Raw genomic sequence first — 23,514 nt, forward strand, 5'->3', positions numbered from 1 at the left:
AAGTTCTTTTGCAGTGGTTTTAGTTAGTTCTTGCTGTGAATGTTTTACGGGAGAGAACTCTAGATTGGAGCATTAATCATGAAACTGACCATAGAGTACAGGAAGGCTACCCTTGCTTCACAAACTCCGTCTACTAAGGATAGGTCTATAAAAATACTCTGGTTTGGAAATTAATAATCATTATTCACAGTTGGGCCAGAAGTGGGTGTTAAATTTAGATGCTAAAGTAATCTCTCACTCTAAAGTCTAAAAAATTTTTTTGTTACATAAAAAAAGTAGGTGTTTTTTTTTAATTAGCAAAGAGTGTAGGGCTACAGCTTTAAGTACTAAATCAGATATTTTGAACAATCTATTCCGTAAGTTCCTGCTGTATTTATTTTATATGTAAAAAATAGATCTAAATATATGAATTAAAGAAGCCTTTGTACAGACGCAACTTTGCACATGAAATGCAATATCAGTCAAGGATACATCATTGACACTCAGCCTGATATAATCTGGGTCATGTTAACCTTGTTTCTTTTGGGTTGAGGTATGGGTTTGTGCAGTTCTAGGAGATCCCTCCCAAACTTTACCTTCTCTCTTTGAGAAGAGGTTAATTTATTGCTAATCATCTGAGATGTTTCAATTGACGAATGCTAACAAAGCTGCTCAGACATTTTTAAACCCGAATGCACTTTCTCTTGTGCACTGGCCTTTCAGTCCCTACCTTCCCACTTATATGTCACATCCTCCACAGTGGGATGGAGATAAGTACTAGGCTATATGTCACTAAAACATAAAATATAACGATTAATCTTTCGGTTTTGTGTAAAAAAAATAAGATATCCCCAAATTTGTTGGGAATTTTAAGTAGGATAGCTCTTAGAGTAAATGTGGTATTGTGGTGATTGAGATGATTCTAGTTAAGAGTAAGATAAACAGTTTTATATTTTACCAAGGTTGACCAACATTCCTCATTTCCCCACACTTTTGATGACCTTGTGCCTAGTCTGTTACACTGTAAATTTTTTTTTACCTTATAATAAATAATTCAAAGTGTAGTATGTCCTGATACTACACTTCATCTGAAGACGGAAAAAATCCTTCTTGACTGAGGCAATTATTTTTGTCTCAATTCAGTGTGTCACTTTTTGGGGATCCAGATTTTCCACACATTAAAAACTGACCTTGTGTTTAACTCCATCACGAGGAGGAAAGTAAATAGAGATTATTTATTCACCTGGTCAACAAGTTAGTGCTAATACAAACAAAAAAATGACATTATTTGCATGTTTCAAACTGTTATCCTCACCTTGACTTGTGAGTTTTACAATTCTTTGGCTGTTGTGTTCTACAGTCTTTTTCAGGAGCTTTTAGCCAACATCCAAGGAGGTGGGGGTTTCTCCGTAACAGACTCTTGGCCATAGTTGAGATAGCTTGTTCTCTGTTGACTGAGTTGTGTCTTTGGTCTTGTGTAGTTCTAAGAGGTCCACCCTCCAAGGCTTTGCCTTTTCCCTTTGGTAATTATCTGAGGCGTCCTTACCAGAGAAATCTAATAGAGCTACCCAGATATTTTATGCAGGCCAGAGTGCTCTTCCTTTAGAGCACTGACTTTTCAAATGCGATTTTCCAACCCTTGTGTCACATAATCCCAACATAAGAAAGAGATAAAAAAAGCTTAAGGATATTTTTTTACAGTGAAAACAACCTCTACAAAGAAAACAATTTAAAGCACATAAATAATATAAATATCTTCATTTATTAAATTAAATTAACCTTACAAGATAATCATTTGTCTATGGACTTTAAGAGTTGTGCAATCCTGAACAAACATTGCTTGAATCCAGTGACGACAAAAAGTCTAGAATAACTGGAAATAATGCCAAGATAAGCAGAAAACCCTTCCATATACAGCATCTGATATTCCCAAATGTTCATTTATTCAGTACTATCCAGGTTTAACATTGTGATCTAATGGGATCTGTGTGTGTGTGTATATGTATGTATATATATATATATATATATATATATATATATATACACACACACACACACACTAGTGAGTGGGGTCCGACTTTGCCCAGGTGTAAAATACGCTTAAATGATATTTTAATTAGTCCAGATTTTGTATATATATTATTATAGTCATGATTTCAAAAGTAAAAAAAAAAACGTATTTGGATGCCATTAGCTAGAACCGAAACTGTAGCATTCAAAACTGGTGACGTTACCTTTGCACCAACATGGCACATATATGAACTGATTAAAAATTAAAAATAAACTATGATGAATGTATAAAATGCATAACGATATTTTTTTTTATTGACCAATTTTTTACTCCTCAAAAAATATTTTAACCGGCTAAAGATCCATAAAAGAACAGTTCATAAAAAATCCAATCATTTGAGGCCCCTAGTGCTGCTCTGCGACTTTTATTTTCGGAGGAGGTAGTTTGAAAATATGGAGACAGACAGACATATAGCCTTTTATATATTATATATATATATATATATATATATATATATATATATATATATACTAGCATGGGTGCCTGGCGTTGCCCGGGTATTTGGAGGTGTATGTTGAGCAAAAAAAAAAAAGCGGTCAATTTTTTTTAACTTTGACCCCTATTATGACCCTTTAAAATTTATTGCTTTGGGCTCAAATCAAGTTAAATTAGATCTATGTCCAAGGAACCTATATCTAAAATTTCAAGTGTTTAGACCCAAAATTGTCGGAGGAGTTTGGTAGAGTTCTCAAAGGCCAAATTTCTGGTCGAAAACCGATCACATCGATTTTCCCAAATCTCAGTACCCTGTATATCAAATTTCGAGTCTGTAGACTTAAAATTGACAGTTATTTGGTAGGGAAATGTACACACACAGACAAACACACAGATACACAAACACGTTCATTTTTATAGATATATCGAACTAGCAGACTGCCCAGCATTGTCTGGTCATAAAATACACTTAAATATTATACTTTAATTTATGCAGATTTCATAGTTATCATTATAGAGCCAATTCTTTATTGATTATTATATTGTACTCAATATATTGTAGTGACCACCCAGCATGGTCTGAAGGTAAAACATGTTTAAATATACTTTAATTTATGCAGATTTTTATTTATTATTATAGTCAATTCTCTATCGATTATATTGTACCCAATATATTTCAAAAGTTAAAAAAAAAAAAAAAAAAAATGATTTGCGTTCCATCAGCCTTAGTTGTTATCATTTGAGTTATCGTCAGATTGGATGAAAAATAGTTAAAAATGAATCCACATTAGCATAGAAATGTATATTTGTGCATGCATAGAAGAGCACTTTAAGTCAACTTATGCCTGCAAAATAACATTTTTATCAATTTTGATTTCTTAGCAGCTATTTTTACTAGCTAAAAACCAAATCAAATTTGTTCCACAGCTCCGAATTGAAGAAAGTCATTATTTTTAGCCAAGAAATAGATTTTATTTATATATGAGAGAGAGAGAGAGTATATTTTTCCCCTGCTACTTCATACTCTCATTGGGGGGAGGGGTATATATATATATATATATATATATATATATATATATATATATCTCAATAACCAAAAAAAAACATTATTGTTTCTTTTTTTTTATTTTGTTTTATGTATTTTTTAAAAACCATTTTACTTATAGTTGAATGTCTGCTTTCCATGTTTCATTGTGGTGATAGGAAATATGGTCCACTGTGCCACTAGGCAACTCATCAGAGAAAAACAAATATCATTAAAAATTGACAGAAATAAATTTATTTTTTTTTTATTTTTTATTTTTTTTTTACAAGGTGGTCACCACTTATCAAGGCCTGGAAGGCACTCGGGTTATTGCGTGTACAGTACGTTAGTATTGGAGATTTGATAAAGTGTCTTACTTAAGGGGGCGGTTCATCAGAAATTTGTTTATGTTGGACATTCGGGTTGCAGTCAGGTGGGAAACAGGCAAACGGAACAGTGTTCCACAGGCGTGCACTTCTAAGAAAGAAGCTTTGTTCATGGAATCTATGTTGGTTTTGGCACAGATAAAGAATGGGGAAAATTTTTGGCAGTGGTTTCAGCTAGACGGGTGTTTTTCATGAAAGATTGGCGAGGGGGGGGGAGATTAGAGCTCAGACGAGCACTTGCCATGGAAGTAACAATAAAACAAAGACAGGCTCGCAACGTCTCTCCTGTGGGAGAGAGTTGCAGGGAAGAGAAAAGAGCATCCCCCACTAAGCTACGAAGCTATTTTTAACTAAAACAGGAGGATGAAAATCCAAAAGACTTAGAAACACTTGCTAAAATGTGATAGCCATAGGATCCCCCCCCCCCAAAAAAAAAAAAAATTATATCAAATCTGATGAAGGAAGATCTTATGCAGCTATCTTAAAAACTCCGTGTAATGTAAACATATAAGGTATTTACAGCTTCTCTTCCAATTTTTGAATTTTTAATCGTGTCAAAACGCGCTTTATTTTTCTTTTGATGGATTGATTGTTGCTATTTCTTCTGATGAGTTAAGGGCAAAATAGATTCACTGGTTGATATAATAATTAAGTGATTGATTTTGTGCTATGAAACAGATACTGTCAAGAATTGTAAATGTCAACTGAATTAAAAGAATAAATTGTAAGAGGGTCAGCATAATGAACTTTGGAATATAGACTGTTGTCATTCATCCATTATATTGCTCTGTGATTACATTGAGCTTCTAAAATAAGGATTGGTATATATAATAAGCAAATAAAGTATATTTCCACATGTGGAAATATGTGTGCGTATATTCTCGAGTTTTTAAGATAGCTTATATATAAAAAAATAAATATTTAATATATAGATAACACAGTATAAAAAATAAATATTTAATATATAGATAACAGTATAAAAAATAAATATTTAATATATAGATAACATAGTATAAAAAATATATATTTAATATATAGATAACATAGTATAAAAGATAAATATTTAATATATAGATAACACAGTATAAAAATCTATATTTAATATATAGATAACAGTATAAAAAATAAATATTTAATATATAGATAACATAGTATAAAAATAAATATTTAATATATAGATAACATAGTATAAAAAATAAATATTTAATATATAGATAACATAGTATAAAAAAATAAATATTTAATATATAGATAACATAGTATAAAAAATAAATATTCAATATATAGATAACATAGTATAAAAAATAAATATTTAATATATAGATAACATAGTATAAAAAATAAATATTTAATATATAGATAACATAGTATAAAAAATAAATATTTAATATATAGATAACATAGTATAAAAATAAATATTTAATATATAGATAACATAGTATAAAAAATAAATATTTAATATATAGATAACATAGTATAAAAAAATAAATATTTAATATATAGATAACATAGTATAAAAAATAAATATTTAATATATAGATAACATAGTATAAAAAATAAATATTTAATATATAGATAACATAGTATAAAAATAAATATTTAATATATAGATAACATAATATAAAAAATAAATATTTAATATATAGATAACATAGTATAAAAAATAAATATTTAATATATAGATAACATAGTATAAAAAATAAATATTTAATAGATAGATAACATAGTATAAAAAATAAATATTTAATATATAGATAACATAGTATAAAAAATAAATATTTAATATATAGATAACATAATATAAAAAATATATATTTAATATATAGATAACATAGTATAAAAAATAAATATTTAATATATAGATAACATAGTATAAAAAATAAATATTTAATATATAGATAATATAATATAAAAAATAAATATTTAATATATAGATAACATAGTATAAAAATAAATATTTAATATATAGATAACATAATATAAAAAATATATATTTAATATATAGATAACATAGTATCAAAAATAAATATTTAATACATAGATAACATAGTAACTTCCTGCACTAATGATTGTTTAAGCATAAAGCTTTTGTGTCTGAAGTATATAAAAAAAAATATTTATTGAAAAATATAGTTATAAAGTCTGTTTAAGAGATTAAAATTGAGCCCTATTTAGTAAATTAATAAAAAGCAATCAATTAGTATACATGCCATAATTCCAAATTTCCTGTTTGTTGAATACTTTCATGGCTATAGATTATGATATCCCACTTACATGGGTTCATAAGTATCTAAATTCACTTTTATTTAAAGGTTAATTTCAAATAGTCGAGAGTTAAAACACTAGTCAACAAAGTCAAGGTTGGCTTTGTTGACTGGGTTCAAATCTCCTAACCAACAGCAATTGGCACTTCCTGCACTGATGATTGCATAAACATGAAACACTAGTGTTTGTAGGTATAAATGTTCTTGCCTGTATTATCTGTCGGTCAGTAAGTTATGTTTGAAATAGTTTTCATCATTAAATCGTCAGATTGAATGAACATATCTTATTTTAGATATACCCAAGCATATTTGCAAGAGTTTCTGTCTGTGATGCATAGATTTTAAATAACATTTTCGTTGGTCTGTCATGCTTAAGTTTGAAATTTCATTTTCTTCCATCTATCATGCTTAAGTTTTAGATAGCATTTTTGTTTGTCTATCATGCTAAAGTTTGAAATATCATTTTCATTAGTCAGTTAACTCTGGAATAAGATTGCTAAACAATAAGATTGAATGGATGCATCTTGCAAGTATTTGCTCTTCGTTCTTTTTAAGAATGAAGATAAAAAATATCAAAGATCATTGGATTCAAATTGAGCTGATTTTTCAATTTGAACTTTTTATGTGTGACAAGCCTGATCTCAGCTAATGGATAATTTGCTCATTGTTTTTTCTGTTTTGTTTTTGTGTGCACTTCTAATGATAGTGTAATGGGGTATGAAATTAGAATTTGAACTTGTTGCCAGAGAGTTATAATTACAGTGAGATTACAATCAAAATTGATGGAGGATTTGTAGTTTGTTGGAGGCAATGATTTCTCATTTTAAACTCTTTTTCTTTTCTTTTTTTTTTTTTGTTGTTTTTGTAGTAAATAAGTTTGTATAACATTGTTTATATCTGAAAGTAGACAATGTTAATTTGTTGCAGTGGTTTTTCTGCTGACAGGAGTACAATTGAGTACTTTTGAAGGAAGGTGGTGGGTGTGCTAAGTTCAAATCCACATGAGCAGAAAAAAATGTAAGAGTGAAATCATTTAAGTTAGGGAAGATATTTAAGTGAGAAATAGACTGGAAGTAGTAAAAATGTAAGATTTTTTTCTTTTTTTTTTCTATTAGATGATCTAATCTCCAAGATTGGGATGAAATTCACTATTTATCATTTATCGTTCTCTTTTACTTCTGCAGTATGCCTTGATATTTTTCTTTCATTATTTTTTCCTCTCTCTCCTAAAAGTCTTAATTTTATACATATATTAGCATGCTGTTTGGCATTGCCTGATCATAAAATGTTTAAATATGATATTTTAATTCATGCAGATTATGTATTCATCATTATAGAGACAATTGTCTATCGATTATTATATTAAACCTATTATATAGTAGTGAGATAAAAACTAAAAACGCGCGTGCATATATGTATGTGTGTATATATATATATATATATATATATATATATGCCATCAACTAGGAGTGAAACCAAAACATACAACTCTCCACCTTCATTTCTTAGCTTCTGAGCCACGTCCATATGTATATATTTATAAATATGTATATATATATTTATATATGATGAGAATAATGGAAATTAGAGAAATAAAAAGGAACAAATCGAGTTATGTGTTCATCAACATTTCGTCTTTATTTCGAGACTTCCTCTGGATGAAATGAAATTAAGAAAACAAAAACACCAGTACAAATATTTGAAAATTTTCTTGTGAAAAGTTTGACGCTGTTCCATTTCAGAAACGGGGAAAAAACGCAAATTCAAGCATAATCAAACAATGTGCAGGTTTCTATAATGTAGTACCATTAATAAGTAAACTTCTATTAAAAGAACATAATTTAATTGTAGACACGGGTTAACACTCTCACACCATAAAACTACCTCCTATAATAATTAATACATATAATCTCAATCAATAAATTACATAACAAAAACACGCTCATTTCATTTCGGTTGCACACCTATATTTGAATTTTAACCGGGCATATTTTTTCCAGAAAGAATATTCATATCTTTTAAAAATATATTAACGGCTAAATGACGTTAGTAATAATCTCCCTCTCTTTAACAAAGCCTCTCCTCCCCTCCCGTTTTTGAATTTCCAACATTTTTTTTTCGTTTCTGAAATGGAACAGCGTCAAACTTTTCACAAGAAAATTTTCAAATATTTGTACTGGTGTTTTTGTTTTCTTAATTTCATTCATCCAGAGGAAGTCTCGAAATAAAGATGAAACGTTGAACGCATAACTCGGTTTGTTCCTTTCCCTCCCTCTCTTTCTCTCATCTAATATATATATATCCTGTCACCCTTTTTTAAAAGATGGAATTGCCCAATCAGCAAAGACAAGATGCATGCAAGAAAGCAAGCAAGGTCCACAAAGTTTTATAATTACAGATTCAAGTAGACCACGTGGCATTACTCAGTCACAAAATATTCTGAAATATGATATTTTAATTTACGCAGATTTTGTATTAGAACTATTACAAATTGTCTTCCCTGGTAAATTTTACATACGAATACACTTTTAGATTTTGTGTAGATTCTCTAACCTTTCTTTCTCTAGAAAACACAAGCATCACACAAAAGCGCACATACACATGTTAAACTATGTCAGCATTCAGACAGCGATCACTGCTAATTATGCAATTTGATTGTCAGAAATCTTTATCTCAGACTCTTTTGGATAAATTATTTTCATTCCTAACTTTGCATCTGATGAGGTGCAATGAGCACTGAAACGTAATTTTATTTGTGTAGGCCATTTTAAAATGTTCATAAATAATGTATATTTATAATGTTGTACTTTGCCTTGAGCACTTTTGTAAAAGATAGTCTTTAAGTTCATTTGATTAAATATTTTCTATATTATATTTCACCTAGTCTGTCTGTTCCGCTTTTCTTTTCTTTTTTTTGATCTGGCTAATATTTATGTATAAGGTGCAGCAAACTAAATATCATGGTATCCATTCAATCCACAGGTAAGAATTAATAGGAATTAGTTGCCACTATACCACATTCGCTCCAGAAGTTTTCTCAGAAACTACTCAGCTAACTTTTGCCTTTTTTAACAGACTAAAAGTTTAGCATATATATATATATATATATATACATATGAATTTTAAATGGGAAAGAGGAAATAAAATGATGATTCATCAGGTTAGTGGGTTTTATTCAAACGACTGGTTTCAAATGTGAAGTATATCACTTCAGCTTCCAGTTAGTATTGGATATTCAGGATAGAAATATGGATTGTTTTGTCACCTTATTGTCGTTATTTAATTATTTACTTATTTACATATGGATTAATTACAGTAAGAAGATAAAATAATCCATATATTATTTTAATGGGAATTCATTGAGATGAGTTTTATTCATTTTATTTATTGCAGACTATTATCCTCATCTTTTTTGGTTGTTGTTTCACAACGTTTCGGCCAACTATTCCTCTGGCCTTCGTCAGGTGGTAACCGCAACGGGATAGGAACTCTGAATCTCCTGACTGCATTCACTGCCTTCCATAGTTATTGTCGTCTCACCACGTTTTGGCCAAGTAAGCCTCTGACCGGCTTTGGGTAAGATTGAAACTGCTATCTTCAGATAATTCTCACCTGGAACCGTGGCGCAGTTGATAGACATTGAATCTCTACGGTTCCAGATGAGAATTGTCTGAATATAGCAGTTTCAATCCTACCCAAAGCCGTCCAGAGGCTTACTTGGCCAAAACGTGGTGAGATTACAACAACTATGGAAGGCAGTAATTGCAGTGAATGCAGTCAGGAGATTCAGAGTTCCTATCCGTCGCGGTTACCACCTGACGAAGACCAGAGGAATAGTTGGCCGAAACGTCGTGAAACAACAACTAATAAAAAAAAAAGATGAGGATAATAGTCTGCAATAAATAAAATGAATAAAACAATCCATGTTTCTATCCTCAATATATGAAACTAATTGGAAGCTGAAGGAATATACTTCACACTTGAAAACAGTCATTTGAATAAAACCCCCAGGACAGATGAATCATCAAGCATTTTGTTTCTTCTTTTCCATATCATCGGATTTTGAAAATCCTTTTAATATCATATCTCTATCTCTACTACTATATAAAAGTCACTTTGTGTTTGAGTTCCTTTCTCATAGGTTCCGAAACGACTGAGCCTATTTTTTGCAAATTTCAGAAAAAGGTAATTTATATTTCTGGCAGTGTTTTTAGATTTGTTTTGTACAGAAATTCATCCGATACATATCAAAAATTAAAAAATCCCATCTTAGAAATAGCCCTTCTTCTCTAATAGATAAAGCAGAATTTTTACAGAGGAATGTTTTATATTACATTGATGTAACCTTGGCTAGTGTAATGTAAAGTATTCCCCTGTAAAATTTTTTTTTTTTTTTATCTATGAGAAGAAAGATTATTTTTTTAAGATTGTCAAGCCCAAATATCAGCTTACGTGATATTGTAAACAAACACAGACGTTTATATATATTACTAAATAATTATACTTGTATGTGTTTCATTTTTAGGGAATCATCAGTGTAGAAATAGCTGTTCAAGCCAGTCATACAATTCAAATCCAAGAACAAGAGTCAAGTTTTAACTTCATTTTGAATGCTCTAACTAATGATGCTATCTTCAACAACCACAGACAAGATGAGAAATAAATCCTATTAACATGTTAAGTGGACAGACAGCTGTAGTCAGCTGTTATAAGTGTTCATCAGAAAGGATCTTGTATTTATAGCCAAGATTTGATGGCTTGCATTATTATTACTCATTAAGTGACCATCTTATCATTATTATATAATATGTATTTTGAATGTACTTTGCATGAAATGCCATAATAATCATCATGTAATCGTTTTTATATCTTTTTTTCTTCTCTTTGCAGACACACACACAAAAAGGCTTTAATAAAGTTTGCTGATGCTGAAATAGGATATATATATATATATATATATATATATACATACATACACTCCAGAATTGCAAGATAGCCAGCTATGTCCTGGATCCGGAGGGAGATGAGGATGAATCGGTCATGTTTCATTTTCCCCCTTTCCCTCCCACCTACTTTAAGAGCAGTCCTGATGTACGCACATATCCATAGAGATAGCCTTCTACCTCCGTCAACACACCTACACCCACAAAGGCGGAGATGTACATGAATGGTCTATTTATACGGAGATTGGTTGAGGATCCAATGTGCAATCAGTAATGTCTGCATCCAAATGTATTTAGTTATTTATTCCTGCTATGTTTTGAGTCAATGGGTCAATGTTGAAGCGGGTGGAGGAGGGGATGATCCCTCCCCCCCCTACTCTTCTCTCTTTCTCTTTATCTTTCTATTTATATAGCTGAGGGTGGTGTGAAAAAAAACTGCAGCACCTTAAATGAAATACAACAGTTTTTTTTTCTGTTTTTTTTTTCTTTTTTTTTTTAAAACACATATGATTAATGCCAAAATATTCTACTTCAGTCTTTCAGAATTAACGTTATATTTAAAACATTCAGAAGGAAAAAGAAGAAGAAAAAGATTAAAGAAAGGGGAATTTGGAAACTTTTTTAAATTCCAAGAGAATTGTTGTGTAATTCTTTAATTTCTATCGAGATAAAAAGATTTATTTAAAAGATGTTTGGGGGATATATATGACACATTTATCCCTGCTCACCCTACCATTTTTTAAAAAATTCATTTAATCTTTGGGTTATTATCAGTTAAATACCAAATTTTCATATGCTAAAGCTTTTGTAATAAACCAGTTTAATTTTTAGGTTGAAGTTATATTTGATGTGTAATTTTAATAGAAGGTAGAAATCTTTCCAAGGAATTCTTCACCACCAAATATTTGTTAAAGTAAATTTTTTTTCCCTTTTAAATCATCATCTTTCAAAATCGATTCAACACCAGATCCTCAGAAAATTAAAAAAAATATATAATGTCGAAAAGTTTGGTAAACTTTTAGAGGAGAGTTATATTTTTTTTACATTTATACGTATTTGTAATTTATTGATTTAGATTATTTATTAATTGGAGAAGATATTTATAATTTTAATGCAAAATGATACTCAGCCCAGTTGTAAAATCAAGTAGAGGCTGGGAGGAACTATTTTACTTAAATTTACTTTGTGTTTATTTACTGTTTTTTTGGGGGGGTTTTTTACTAATGAGTTATTTATAAAGTTATTATTTATAAAGTTATTATTTATAAAGTTATTATTTATAAAGGCCGAAAGTCACTCAATTATCAGTTGAATCATGATGATGAGGATTGAAAATGATGCATAAAATTTACAGAATCTGGACGGTTTATGGCAAGTATTTGTTGATATTGGATTTGAAGATGCAGATGTTATAATCTGCAGGGAAACAGTCCAGTGGGAATGTGTTCCACATTACATAGAAAATTGAGCTCGGTTTAAAAATTGAACGAGTAATTAAAAAGTAAAATTTCTGAAAATTTGGTATTTAATCAGTAGCCAAAAAAAGTAAAACAGAAAAAATTGGTGAGGCGTCAGGGGGTCATATACGTCCAGCGTTATTTGATGTGAGAGAATTGGAAATATTTGCTGTCGCCTATTTGTATCTACAGACAATCCAGTTGCATCATTGTTGTTTTGGTGTCGCTTGTTGTTTATTAATGTTGGTCTGCATTTTTTTTTTTTTTCTGTAGATGTGAAGGGTCACAAACTGCTGTTCAAAATCACCATGACAACTATAAAGTGATTGGGATGTTTGTAGGCATTTTGTAATGTAAGCGCAGAGTACCCCCCCCCTTTTATTCTTTTGTTTTTATAAATTGATTAATCACCGCTCATTAAGGCCAAAAGCTACTCAAGGGTAAGGATTTAATGCTGAAGAATATTATGAACATATTGATGCAAAATGTATCTAAATAAGAAAATAGATCTGTGTTTGGGTTGTTCGAATTATTGTTCTCATTTTGCCTGATATTCTTACAATGTTTCGACCAATGTAACCTTCAACCTTCTTCGGTTATGTCAAATTCGTGAAATATTTCTGTCGAACTCTGGGGTGGGGGGAGAAACTGTTCAGAATTCCCAAGTTCAAGAACATATGCAGGAAGGTCGGAGGTTATATCAGCCAAAGTGTTGTGATATAAAAACGATATTAAAGATGGAAAAAGTAGCCCAAATAATCCAAATTATTAATCCTCATCTCAAAAGTTCTTAAGCAAAAAAAAAAAAATAGATAATGAATTTTTTTTTTTTTTTTTTTTAGTTGGGATATTATAAACCCTGACTAAATAGAGACCCCCCCCCCCATTCCTGCATTCATTCATATTACCTGGGGCATGTCCCAAGTAATCTTTTCACAAACACCTTAAACTCAAGCAGGGATTTTAATATGGGTTTTATGTTTTTACTATGATGCTTCTGAAGAGAAATTTCATCAAATCTTTTATTTCTCTCCAGAAGATGAGACACAAGGTCAAGTGTGGGTTTGGTGAAAATGTTTCTGTGAAATGAACTGGATTCAAACTTGGTACACCCACAGTTAAACACTTGGCCACCATCATCCACTGTTGTTATTAGTAAACCAGATTTATTTATAAGTTAACTGATTTTGCTATTTGATTACCTGCTATGTTTTTGCTATGGACTTTGCTTTTTTTGTTACTTCCTTTCCAAGTATGAGTTTGATGAAAGTGTTTCTGTGTTTTCAGTCTGCGCCCGCTTTAGCCATCATTATGTTACTGTAAATGTTTCATTGCTCATTTATGTCCCACAGAGTGACTAGCAATGTCTGATAGCATGACAGTATTTTCAGGGAGCTCTAGGATGATGCTTCAGCTTCAAGACCAAGCCAGAACTTAGTCATCTGATGAGGGCTTTGTGAGAAGCGATGTTCCTATACAAATGGTTATTGTATTGATTTGTTTAGAAAGAAAAAGTTTGGATAAAATCAGACAAAATGTACAGATGAATGGAAAAAGCAGATATACCAAAACTATAGAATTGACTCAACTCCTATAGCAAGATTTTATATTTCATCTTTATTATGAAAAGACTTCATCAGAATTGAGTGAAAAAAAAAAAATTCTTTAGCAATCTTCCTTCTCTCTTTTCTTTCAAGATGTCTGTCATTGTTTTTGTTGTTTTTATTAAATAACAATAGATACCCATTCTTTTCTTTCTGCTTTTTGTCCTTTTTCTCTTTTTTCTTTCTTGTTCAAATATCTAATTTTTATAAAAGTAGAAAATAACGTTTGTCCACTTTTTTATTCATTATAATGAAGATGAAATATAAAAACTTGTCATGAGTTAATTTGATTCCATTTCTTATCTTTTATCTCTACACACACACACACAATATAGATCAGAACTAAACAAATTTATGACAGTCATTTCATTTTTGTAAAATGGAGGTAAGATCTTTCTGGTTCTCATTAGAATACAACTAAAGTTAGAACATATTTATATAAACCTGAATTTAACCTAAATCAACAATTTGAAAATCTTTTAAAAACACTTAAATTTCAAACAACAAAATATCAAATATATTTCTGCCGTATTATGGTTTCTTCTCCGCTAAGCTATAGTAATATCAATAGAGATAATGTTTATACATTATGATATTTTAAATGATGGTTTCTGTGTTGCTTTTTAAGTGAGCTTAAATTTTTCTGTGCTTGACTGATCATGTTATAGGCTTCATAGAACCAGCTCCTTTGTCAAACAGTTTATTCTTTACTTCTAAGTGAAGGCACGCACATATTTTTCCAAACATGTGTTGAGCATGACCGAAAACTTCTCTTTTGGGAGTAAATAAAGGCAGGGTAAAATGCTCCAAACAGTGTTTTCTTTATGCATGTCCTCGAAGAATAACATAAAAGTTATGTTTATATTTTTTTTTTTCTGGATGAAAATGAAAAATCCTCCAGACTATCATTCTGAAGAAAGATGCTGTTTAAATAAATTTTATATTATATTACTGAAAAACAAAACAAAAAAAAAAACATCTAGAAACAGCTATAAACACCTTTGATACCATTGTGTATGCTTTTTATTTGTAATACAATTTTAAATGAATTTAAATCTTTAAAAATGCTCAGGTCTATCTCACTATACAATGAAATATTGAAATGTTATAGTTTTTGCAAGTTGATGAGATCTTTGTTGTTAATTCTAAAAGATTGATTTAAATGTGTGTGTGTGTATATAGAGAGAGAATCTTGGAAGTGCTTTTAACCTTAAAAATAATAAAAAAATATTTTTAATTTTTCATCTTTCAGTAAAAAATTATTTTGTAAGTAAATCATCTCCTGCAATCACTGAATGAACATGCTTTCTTAAATTCACAATAGTGCTAAGTTTAAGGGATCATCAGTTGTTTACCATGAAACGCTGTTTCGAGGATTTAAAAACAAAATGATATATTAAATCATATATATATACACACACACTGTGAAAAGGAATATTAAACAATTTTTAATTTTTAAAATATCTTGGAGAGCTTCTTTGGAAAAATCTTTGGAGGGCTAAACAAATATTTTGTGTTTCATAAAAAGAGAAAAATTGCAAGCTATTATGTCTTAAAATAGCGTGTAAACTAATTATTACAATTTATAACCATTAACATACTTACTTTAATGTTCATTTTATATGAAATTACCAGTTGTCTGAGTGAAAATACATAACTTTTTAAATTGTAGCACAGTAAATTATAATGCTAATAACATGGTACAACAATAACAAATTTTGGCTAGTCAGAATCAAAGTTTGATAAATCAGCATAAATACTATTTGGATCTAAGTTTTAAATGGAAGAAGAAAATTCTGGATGAAGTTAAAAAATATAAATACTAAGTTTATGTTTAAAGTTTTTATAGATATTTATAATTAAAATAATGTTTCTTTAATTCAACTGGGACAGATGAGAAAATTAATGGTTTAATTTCAATTTGAAAGCATAAATGAGCCATTAACATTTAACTTTTGCAGTTTTCAAACTTTTTATTCAAGCCAGAAATTACTTTCTATACATCTGCATAAAATCTTCATATAACCCTTATCCCTGAGTGGCTCCTGGGCCTTGATAAGTGGTGACTCCATGTAAAAAAAAAAAAAATTAGTTATCAAGAATATAGTGCAAAACAGGGTATTATTTTATGAGTACAGGATTTAAAAAAATGGATTGTATCATGGACACTATTAGGAGCTTTGGGTAAAATATTTTAAATATGAACTTACTGAAGCTATATTGATATGATTAAGAAAGTAAAAATAAATAACACCTTAAAAAATTGAATTAACTTATTTTATTTTACAGTTTTTCATGTTTGCTTTCCATTTCAAGATGTCTGTCATTTATTTATTTTTAAATTGAAAATAACAAGAGATCCTCTCCTTTTCTACTTCAAATTTCCAAGTATCATGATAGTAAATGCATCAACAATTTTTATTAGTAATAGATTTTAAAATGGCTGACTTGTTTATTACTGCTGTTATATTTCAAAACTTAACATTAATTTTGACAAACTGATTAATAAAACCTTTAATGAATAATAAATATTTTCATAAATAATAAAAATATAATATTAATAAATGGTGAAGTTGAAAGTCAAGTATTATTGTTGGTCATTTGTATTATTAAACAAAAGACAAAAAACATCATTTTCTCATGTGCCCCTTTAAATAAATAAATAGACAATATTTACATTTGTACAATGCTTTGTCAGATTTTTTTTTTTTTTCAAATATTAGCAATTAGCTACAGTGAATATTTCCTTTATACTTATCTCCTTTTGATCTAGGATAATCTCATGTACATAAGAAGTTGTATTTCAATCTTTCTTTTATTAGTTTCTTTTGTTGTTATCGTTTCTAATGAAGCATTTGACCACTACATGACATCAATATCTTTAAAAAAAACAAACATGATTCCTCTGTTTCTTTTTCTCTTAATAAACTATTATATTTTTCTGTCACTTGCATATGGATAAACATAAAGTTTCACTATATGATATTTTTATGCAGTAGCTCAAAAATTATATCTATTTTTTAAGATTATGAAATACTAAACATATTGGCATTGAAATCTATTAAAATCAAATTTATATAGAGATTAGTTTTACAGAGCGGCCATATTGGAAATATATCGGTATGTTTGCTAATTTATTAATTTTAAGTGTTCTTTTTTTTTCCTCTCTCATTTCATAAACTGATTTTAATGGCAATATGTTTAGCATGTTATAATCTTTAAAACATACAATTTTAAACTACTACATATCATCTTTCTGATAAAATTGTCATGCTGGGAATTCATAAATACTTACCAAAATGTGTGTAACTTGTCTGGATGTGCAGGGTTTTAGAGAAATTGTAAGAATTTGTTATTAGGCTAAATATGAGTTAATGATTTTTCCATATGGTTATATATATATAATGTTATATATATTTATATCACAAATTACATGCTAAAATACACTTTAATTCTGAAATTAAATTATATTTAAAAAAAAAAAACCTTAATTGTTCTTATTATCCATAATTAACTAAACAAGTCACCTGTCTCTGTTAGTTGTATTTTTCTCACCTCTTTGTTGATTCGATAACTACCTTATATTTTTTTAATCTCTGTTAGCCTTTAGCAAAGTAGTAACTCTTTTTTCTTTTTTAGCATGGCCATCTAATTTACATACGTTTTTGTGGTATGTACAGATATGCATATGTAAATCAAATGGTGAAATAAGTCTTCTTACTTTATAAAATAATAATAAAGAGGCCTATAACGATGGCAAAGCTCTTGCAGGTGGTAGTCGCTGCGGCACCTCTTGATGTTCATATAAGGAATGACGATTGCCATTGCTTTGCTTGCCACACTCTGCCTTCACTATATTATGATGGTTAATTCATAGCTGATTTATTTAAAAATGTTTCCTTGGAATTTTTTAATCCTGCATTTTATAAACACTTCACATTTATCATGTATTTCTTTATGATTATAGAAATTATTACTTTGTAAACACAAATGTTTTAAGTTATCCACCTCCAAACTGCAAAAGGAAACATTCCAAATTTTAAATTAGAAAATAATAAAACAAGGAAAAAAAAATTCTCCTTCATCAACGTATGGAATCTTAGTATAGGAAAGAAAATGTGACCTGCAGCATTTTTCTCTTTTCGATTTCATGTGTTATAATGGAGCATTTCTCCTGTTAGTGACAAGATCAAAATTTTTAAAAACAAAACACATAATGAGAATTATATTGAACGAGTGTACACACTCTGTCAAAATGACAAAAAAAAAGACATGCTCCACAAATATTCCTGTCCTGTTGTTCTCTCTAACAGACCCAAATGTTGTACGGAGAGACAGTCACAAAGGGAATGAGAACTTCGACAAACTTTCCAGATGCAAGAAGAAATTTACTATCTTTGTTGACCACTCTAGTTGTCAACACGTTTAACACCAGTATGTTCTCTCTTTCTAGCCACCATGTTGTCTGGCTGGCCATCAATACATGGCACCAGACATAGGCAGCTCTCAATCAAAGGAGTAAGAGGAAGAGCTGTCACATGCTTGCCGAGCATAATTTCTCACACATTTTTTCTTCTCTTTTTCCTCTTACATTTTCCTTCCAATCTCTATACCTCTATATGCATTCCGCTCATACCCACATCATGGCTTAAAATACTGACTCAGCACCTCATTTTAATAGTGGAACCAGACTCTATTACATTCATACAAAATAATGGCTCAATCAGTGAAGTTAAAAAAAAATGAAATAAAGAACAAAAAATTTCCAAACCCAGTCGGTATAGAAAGAAATGTTTTAAAAAAGAAAAATGTCTCATCATAGAAATAGAGTAGAGGATTTATTTCCAAATTCATTTCATATGTTGGAAGTTGTCTAACTTACTATTTGCTTTCTCTCTTCCCTTAAATATTTGAAATAATTTTGTCCAGAATGGATATTATTTGCATCATGAGAGAAATAAGTATAGTTACTAAAGAGCAATGTGTGTGTGTATATATAAAAAGTTGTAGATTATGAGATTGTAGGTATTATATTAATTTGATAGATTATAAAATTTATGACATTAATATTTTGTAATCATGCTCCAAAATGTCAACACTCAAAAGTATTATCCATACGTACACAAGTTTAAAAAAATCCAACTCTATTATCACTTTTATACTTGACAATTTAATGATTATTTTGTAAAATATTTATGTAATCGCCTCAACATAGCAACATTTTAGTTCCTTAACTAAACTTTTTAAAAATATATAATTATTTTATTAAGCAAAGAGGTACCAAATAACAAATAATTAGACACGAAAATGTCTTTCTTTTTTTTCCTGTAATCTAGACTGTTTAGAAATGATAGGTCATTAAATAATCTAATTACAATCAACTATAGAAAGGGGAGAAGAATCTCAAAATAAGTATAAATTTGTAAATATTTTGAAGACAAATTCTGATTCCTTATCTTTGCCACTGAGGAGGAAAAGCAGAGTGTGTTGGTTATATAAACCATGTAAGTTGTCCAAAAAGGTTAAGGTAAACATCTGAAAAGTATGTGACTAAATATGCAGCAATAATTTTGTAGACTTAGTCAAAATACAAAACAATGTTGGAATGGATTCTTTTTGAAAAGTAATAAATGACTAACTGAGAGTATTTGATATTTGGAACTTGGAGAATTATTATACTACACTATGCTCTGGAACCCAATAAAAAGGCATTAAGCTTGGACTGTTAAATTTATTTACAAAATTTATATTAAAAAAAGATTTTTTTCATTAAAGATTATTTATGAGAATGATTTTTTAACCCCATTACTATTGGTATATACAAGTTGAGTACATTTCAAATAAATGATTAACGCACATATATATATATATATATATATATATATATATATACCGGATTCCAGGACAAAAATTCATCTAGTCTGGTGGATTATCCAGATTTGTGTTGTTACTTGAGGTAACATCACTATAGAAAGTGCACTATTCCTCATAAAAGCCAATATAGGTTAGCCGTTATTTGGGCTATGAATATTATATCATATTGAATATTTAACAGGGTTCACTTTTAGGGGAAAGTATCCTCATGTCAGGTTGTTCTGACAAACCCATGTACAGAGAAACCTTAGACACTAAAGGATAGTGTCTAGTAGGTATTCAAGTTCTTTCCTATCTAGTAGGCATTCAATATATATATATGCATATACCATATACAATTTCATATATATACCATATACAATTTCATATATATTATATATATATACACCATATACAATTTTATATATATATATATATACCATATACAATTTTATATATATATATATATATATATATATATGAAATTGTATATACGTGCATTAAGCCAGATGATTTTCATGTAATATTGGAAATAATTATGGTTTTATAAATATTTAAGAAAATATTTTAGATTTCAATTCTTTCTTTTTGTTGATGTTTCCCCCCCCCCCGATTAGAAAATCTAAATTTATTTTTTATTATTTAGGCAATTATTCTGGTTGATATTTGCTTTTCAATGACGTTTCAACAAATATACCCTCCAGCCTTCATCAGATGCATTATTGTTGATTGTGAATACTAGTGTACACCCTCCATCAAAACTAACAGAACAAAAATTATGGTTCGCCAGTGCCCACACTTGCCATTTATCTAGATATATTACTGAAATATTCACAAAATATCAGAATTATGTTAGTAATTTAATTTTTCATATATAAACTATCATTTCTCATGATGTAAATTTGTAAAAAAAAAAACCATCAATTATTAACTTTTTATTATAAAGTAAATTTCTTTCTAAATTCATTTCAGGTAATGAGGTAAATCTAAGGTGGTTGCCTGACTTGCTATTTGCTGTTCTGCTTTCATTCATGATGTGAAATTGTTTTCTCCGGGATGGGGGCTAGAAAAAAAAAACATGTTTTACTCGCTAACTTTTGCGTACATATATTTATTCATATACAAATAAATAAACATTTTTTTTGTGTGTTTATTCAAGAAACCATTGGAACCATTGTATCTAAACTTTTGTAAAATTTATAAATAAATATTATGCTCTTATCAAATAATTGAGCATTCTATTGGATATTTCCACCCAACAGAATCAACAAATATATATATATATATATATGATTTGATTTTGTTTTTATTAAAGTGAGATTGCTGTTTAAAAGAAAAGATTATTAATATATAGAGATAATGTATAGAAGATAAATATACCAGGTTGTAAAAAAAAGAGAATACTAAGGCTGATATTATTTTTATAAATTAGTTTTCACCTCGTTACGCTAGGATTGTATGTGAAACTGAACTATCACAATATTTCAATCAAGTATCCCCTTTCTCAAGTGTATCCATTTTCTTTTTTTTTTTTTTTATTTCCAGTTAATCTCAGTCTCATACAAATATTGATGAGTGCAAAGTTATTGATATCAAAACCACAATGAATGTTACAGCAAATCAAAATCTAAACGGTTATTAATATCTTGTTAATAGATTTATTTTTGGCAACAATAATTTTCACCGTAAATAATCCATACTTTTGTAGAGGATGCGGGGGATTCATCAGATGAAATTAAAAATGAATATAAATATCATTGTTGGTAAGGACAATAGTTTTACTTATTAAAATTATGAAGGTAATCTTCACCCAAAAATGTTTGTACAACAAATCCTTGCTTGAGCTTGAATCTGATTTCAAGATCATTGTGATATGTGTTGAAATTATATACGTAGTTATTCTTTGTGTTTTCATTTTTTTTTTTTTTTTTTTCCTTTTTTGACATGACACATGAACAGATGCTTGCATTGAGGCCGACCTTGAGTTTTACTTGGCATTTTTTTTATTAACTAAAACATTTCATTCTGCAGCAATACAAATGAATAAAAATCTGCAAAGAAAGAAAACATTTAAAAAAAAAAATTTTTTAAAAAGCACACAACTCCCTCCCCCTCCCAAAGGTTTGTGATACAAAATAAGGAAGAAAAAAAAAAAGATATTCAGGGAAGGCCCACTTAAATGTAGCCCGAATACATGTTATTAGAGATACTGAAAGTGCTCTCTGTTGCTAGGCATGTTGCTAGGCATGTTGCTCTCTGTTGCTAGGCATGTTGCACTCTGTTAGATGAGGTATCTGGCTACTTTTAAGTGGTCCACTCTGTATAATAACTTCAAAACCATTACTCTGCTTATCTTGCCAATCAGTTGACTCCAATGCCAATGCTTGTCATCGCATTGCTATTCTCATTGATTGACATTGTAAAATAACACAAACTCATTTATTTAGTCTTGAATATGTTATTATCATTATTATTAATGTTCAAATTCCTGCTTCAGTACGTCTATCTGTTTATATGTATTTTCTTTATCAGTACAGGTACAACACCAATTTTTTGGTACCCTTGGTTTCAGGCCTTACCAAATTAACCGCCTTTGCTAGACCCTCTAATTTCTTAATAATGACTCCTCAAACCATCCCTAACTCACTAAATATACACCTACCATGCCTCTAAACCACCGGGAATCGCTAGAAACTTAAACAAGCATTCAACTTTTTCTTTCATAGATTATAGTGTTTACACTTAATACCATAACTACCACTGTTAAACTATAACTATGGTTAAATGTAAGCCAAATAAGATATAATCTCAAAATAAGGGAGACTACCACCAATAGGTGTGGCATAAACAAACAAATTGAAAGTGTGTTACAGACAAAGCCATCTATTGGCCACCCAGTAAACTAGTCTAGCAGCAGGATTATCAAATTCCTGTTCATAATTTTGTGTGAAAAAAAAAAGAAAAAAAAAGTGTCCGACCATCGGTTAGCGAAAAATCATTGTTGTACTTGTACTAAGTTTCCCATCTGATTAGTTTTGTGTTTGTCAGTGGGGAATCATTAAATACAAATTTATTGATTGAATAAAATGGGACTTTATAGTTGATGAAAATATGGATAAATATCTGACAAAGTAAAAAAAAAAAAAAATGAAAACTCTTTTTCAGAAACTAAGTTGGTAAACATTAATATCACTGACATAAAATATTTAAAAGGATATACAGTTGGGAAATTAGTTGAAAACTATTTTGCTTTATTTTTATTTATTTATTTTTTATTTTATTTATTTATTTATTATTTTTTTTTTTTTTAATCCTTTTGAGATGAGGCTTCATAATTTGTGCATTCATTCTTTTTGCTGACTGTTATCCTCATCTTCATAATTGTTGTTTCACAATATTTTGGCCATCTCATCCTCTGGCCTTCTTCAGATGATTAACCATGATGGTATAGGAATGCTGAGTCTTGTAACTTATCTCCAGTAATTACTGCCTACCCAA

At 29.3% G+C, this 23,514-nt stretch overlaps 1 protein-coding gene across 1 annotated transcript in view; it reads left to right on the forward strand.

Annotated features, from left to right (window-relative positions):
* LOC145279849 (uncharacterized) overlaps positions 1–13,650 on the forward strand; it is a 67,343-nt gene extending 53,693 nt beyond the window's left edge. The window contains exon 3 of the mRNA XM_080131295.1: positions 11,050–13,650. The gene's annotated coding sequence lies outside the window, so the exon portion shown is untranslated. The remainder of the gene's footprint in view (positions 1–11,049) is intronic.
* Positions 13,651–23,514: the final 9,864 nt, after the last annotated feature.

Source organism: Euprymna scolopes, chromosome 7, assembly GCF_053919585.1.
Source record: "Euprymna scolopes isolate OS-2025 chromosome 7, ASM5391958v1, whole genome shotgun sequence".
NCBI lineage: Eukaryota > Metazoa > Mollusca > Cephalopoda > Sepiida > Sepiolidae > Euprymna > Euprymna scolopes.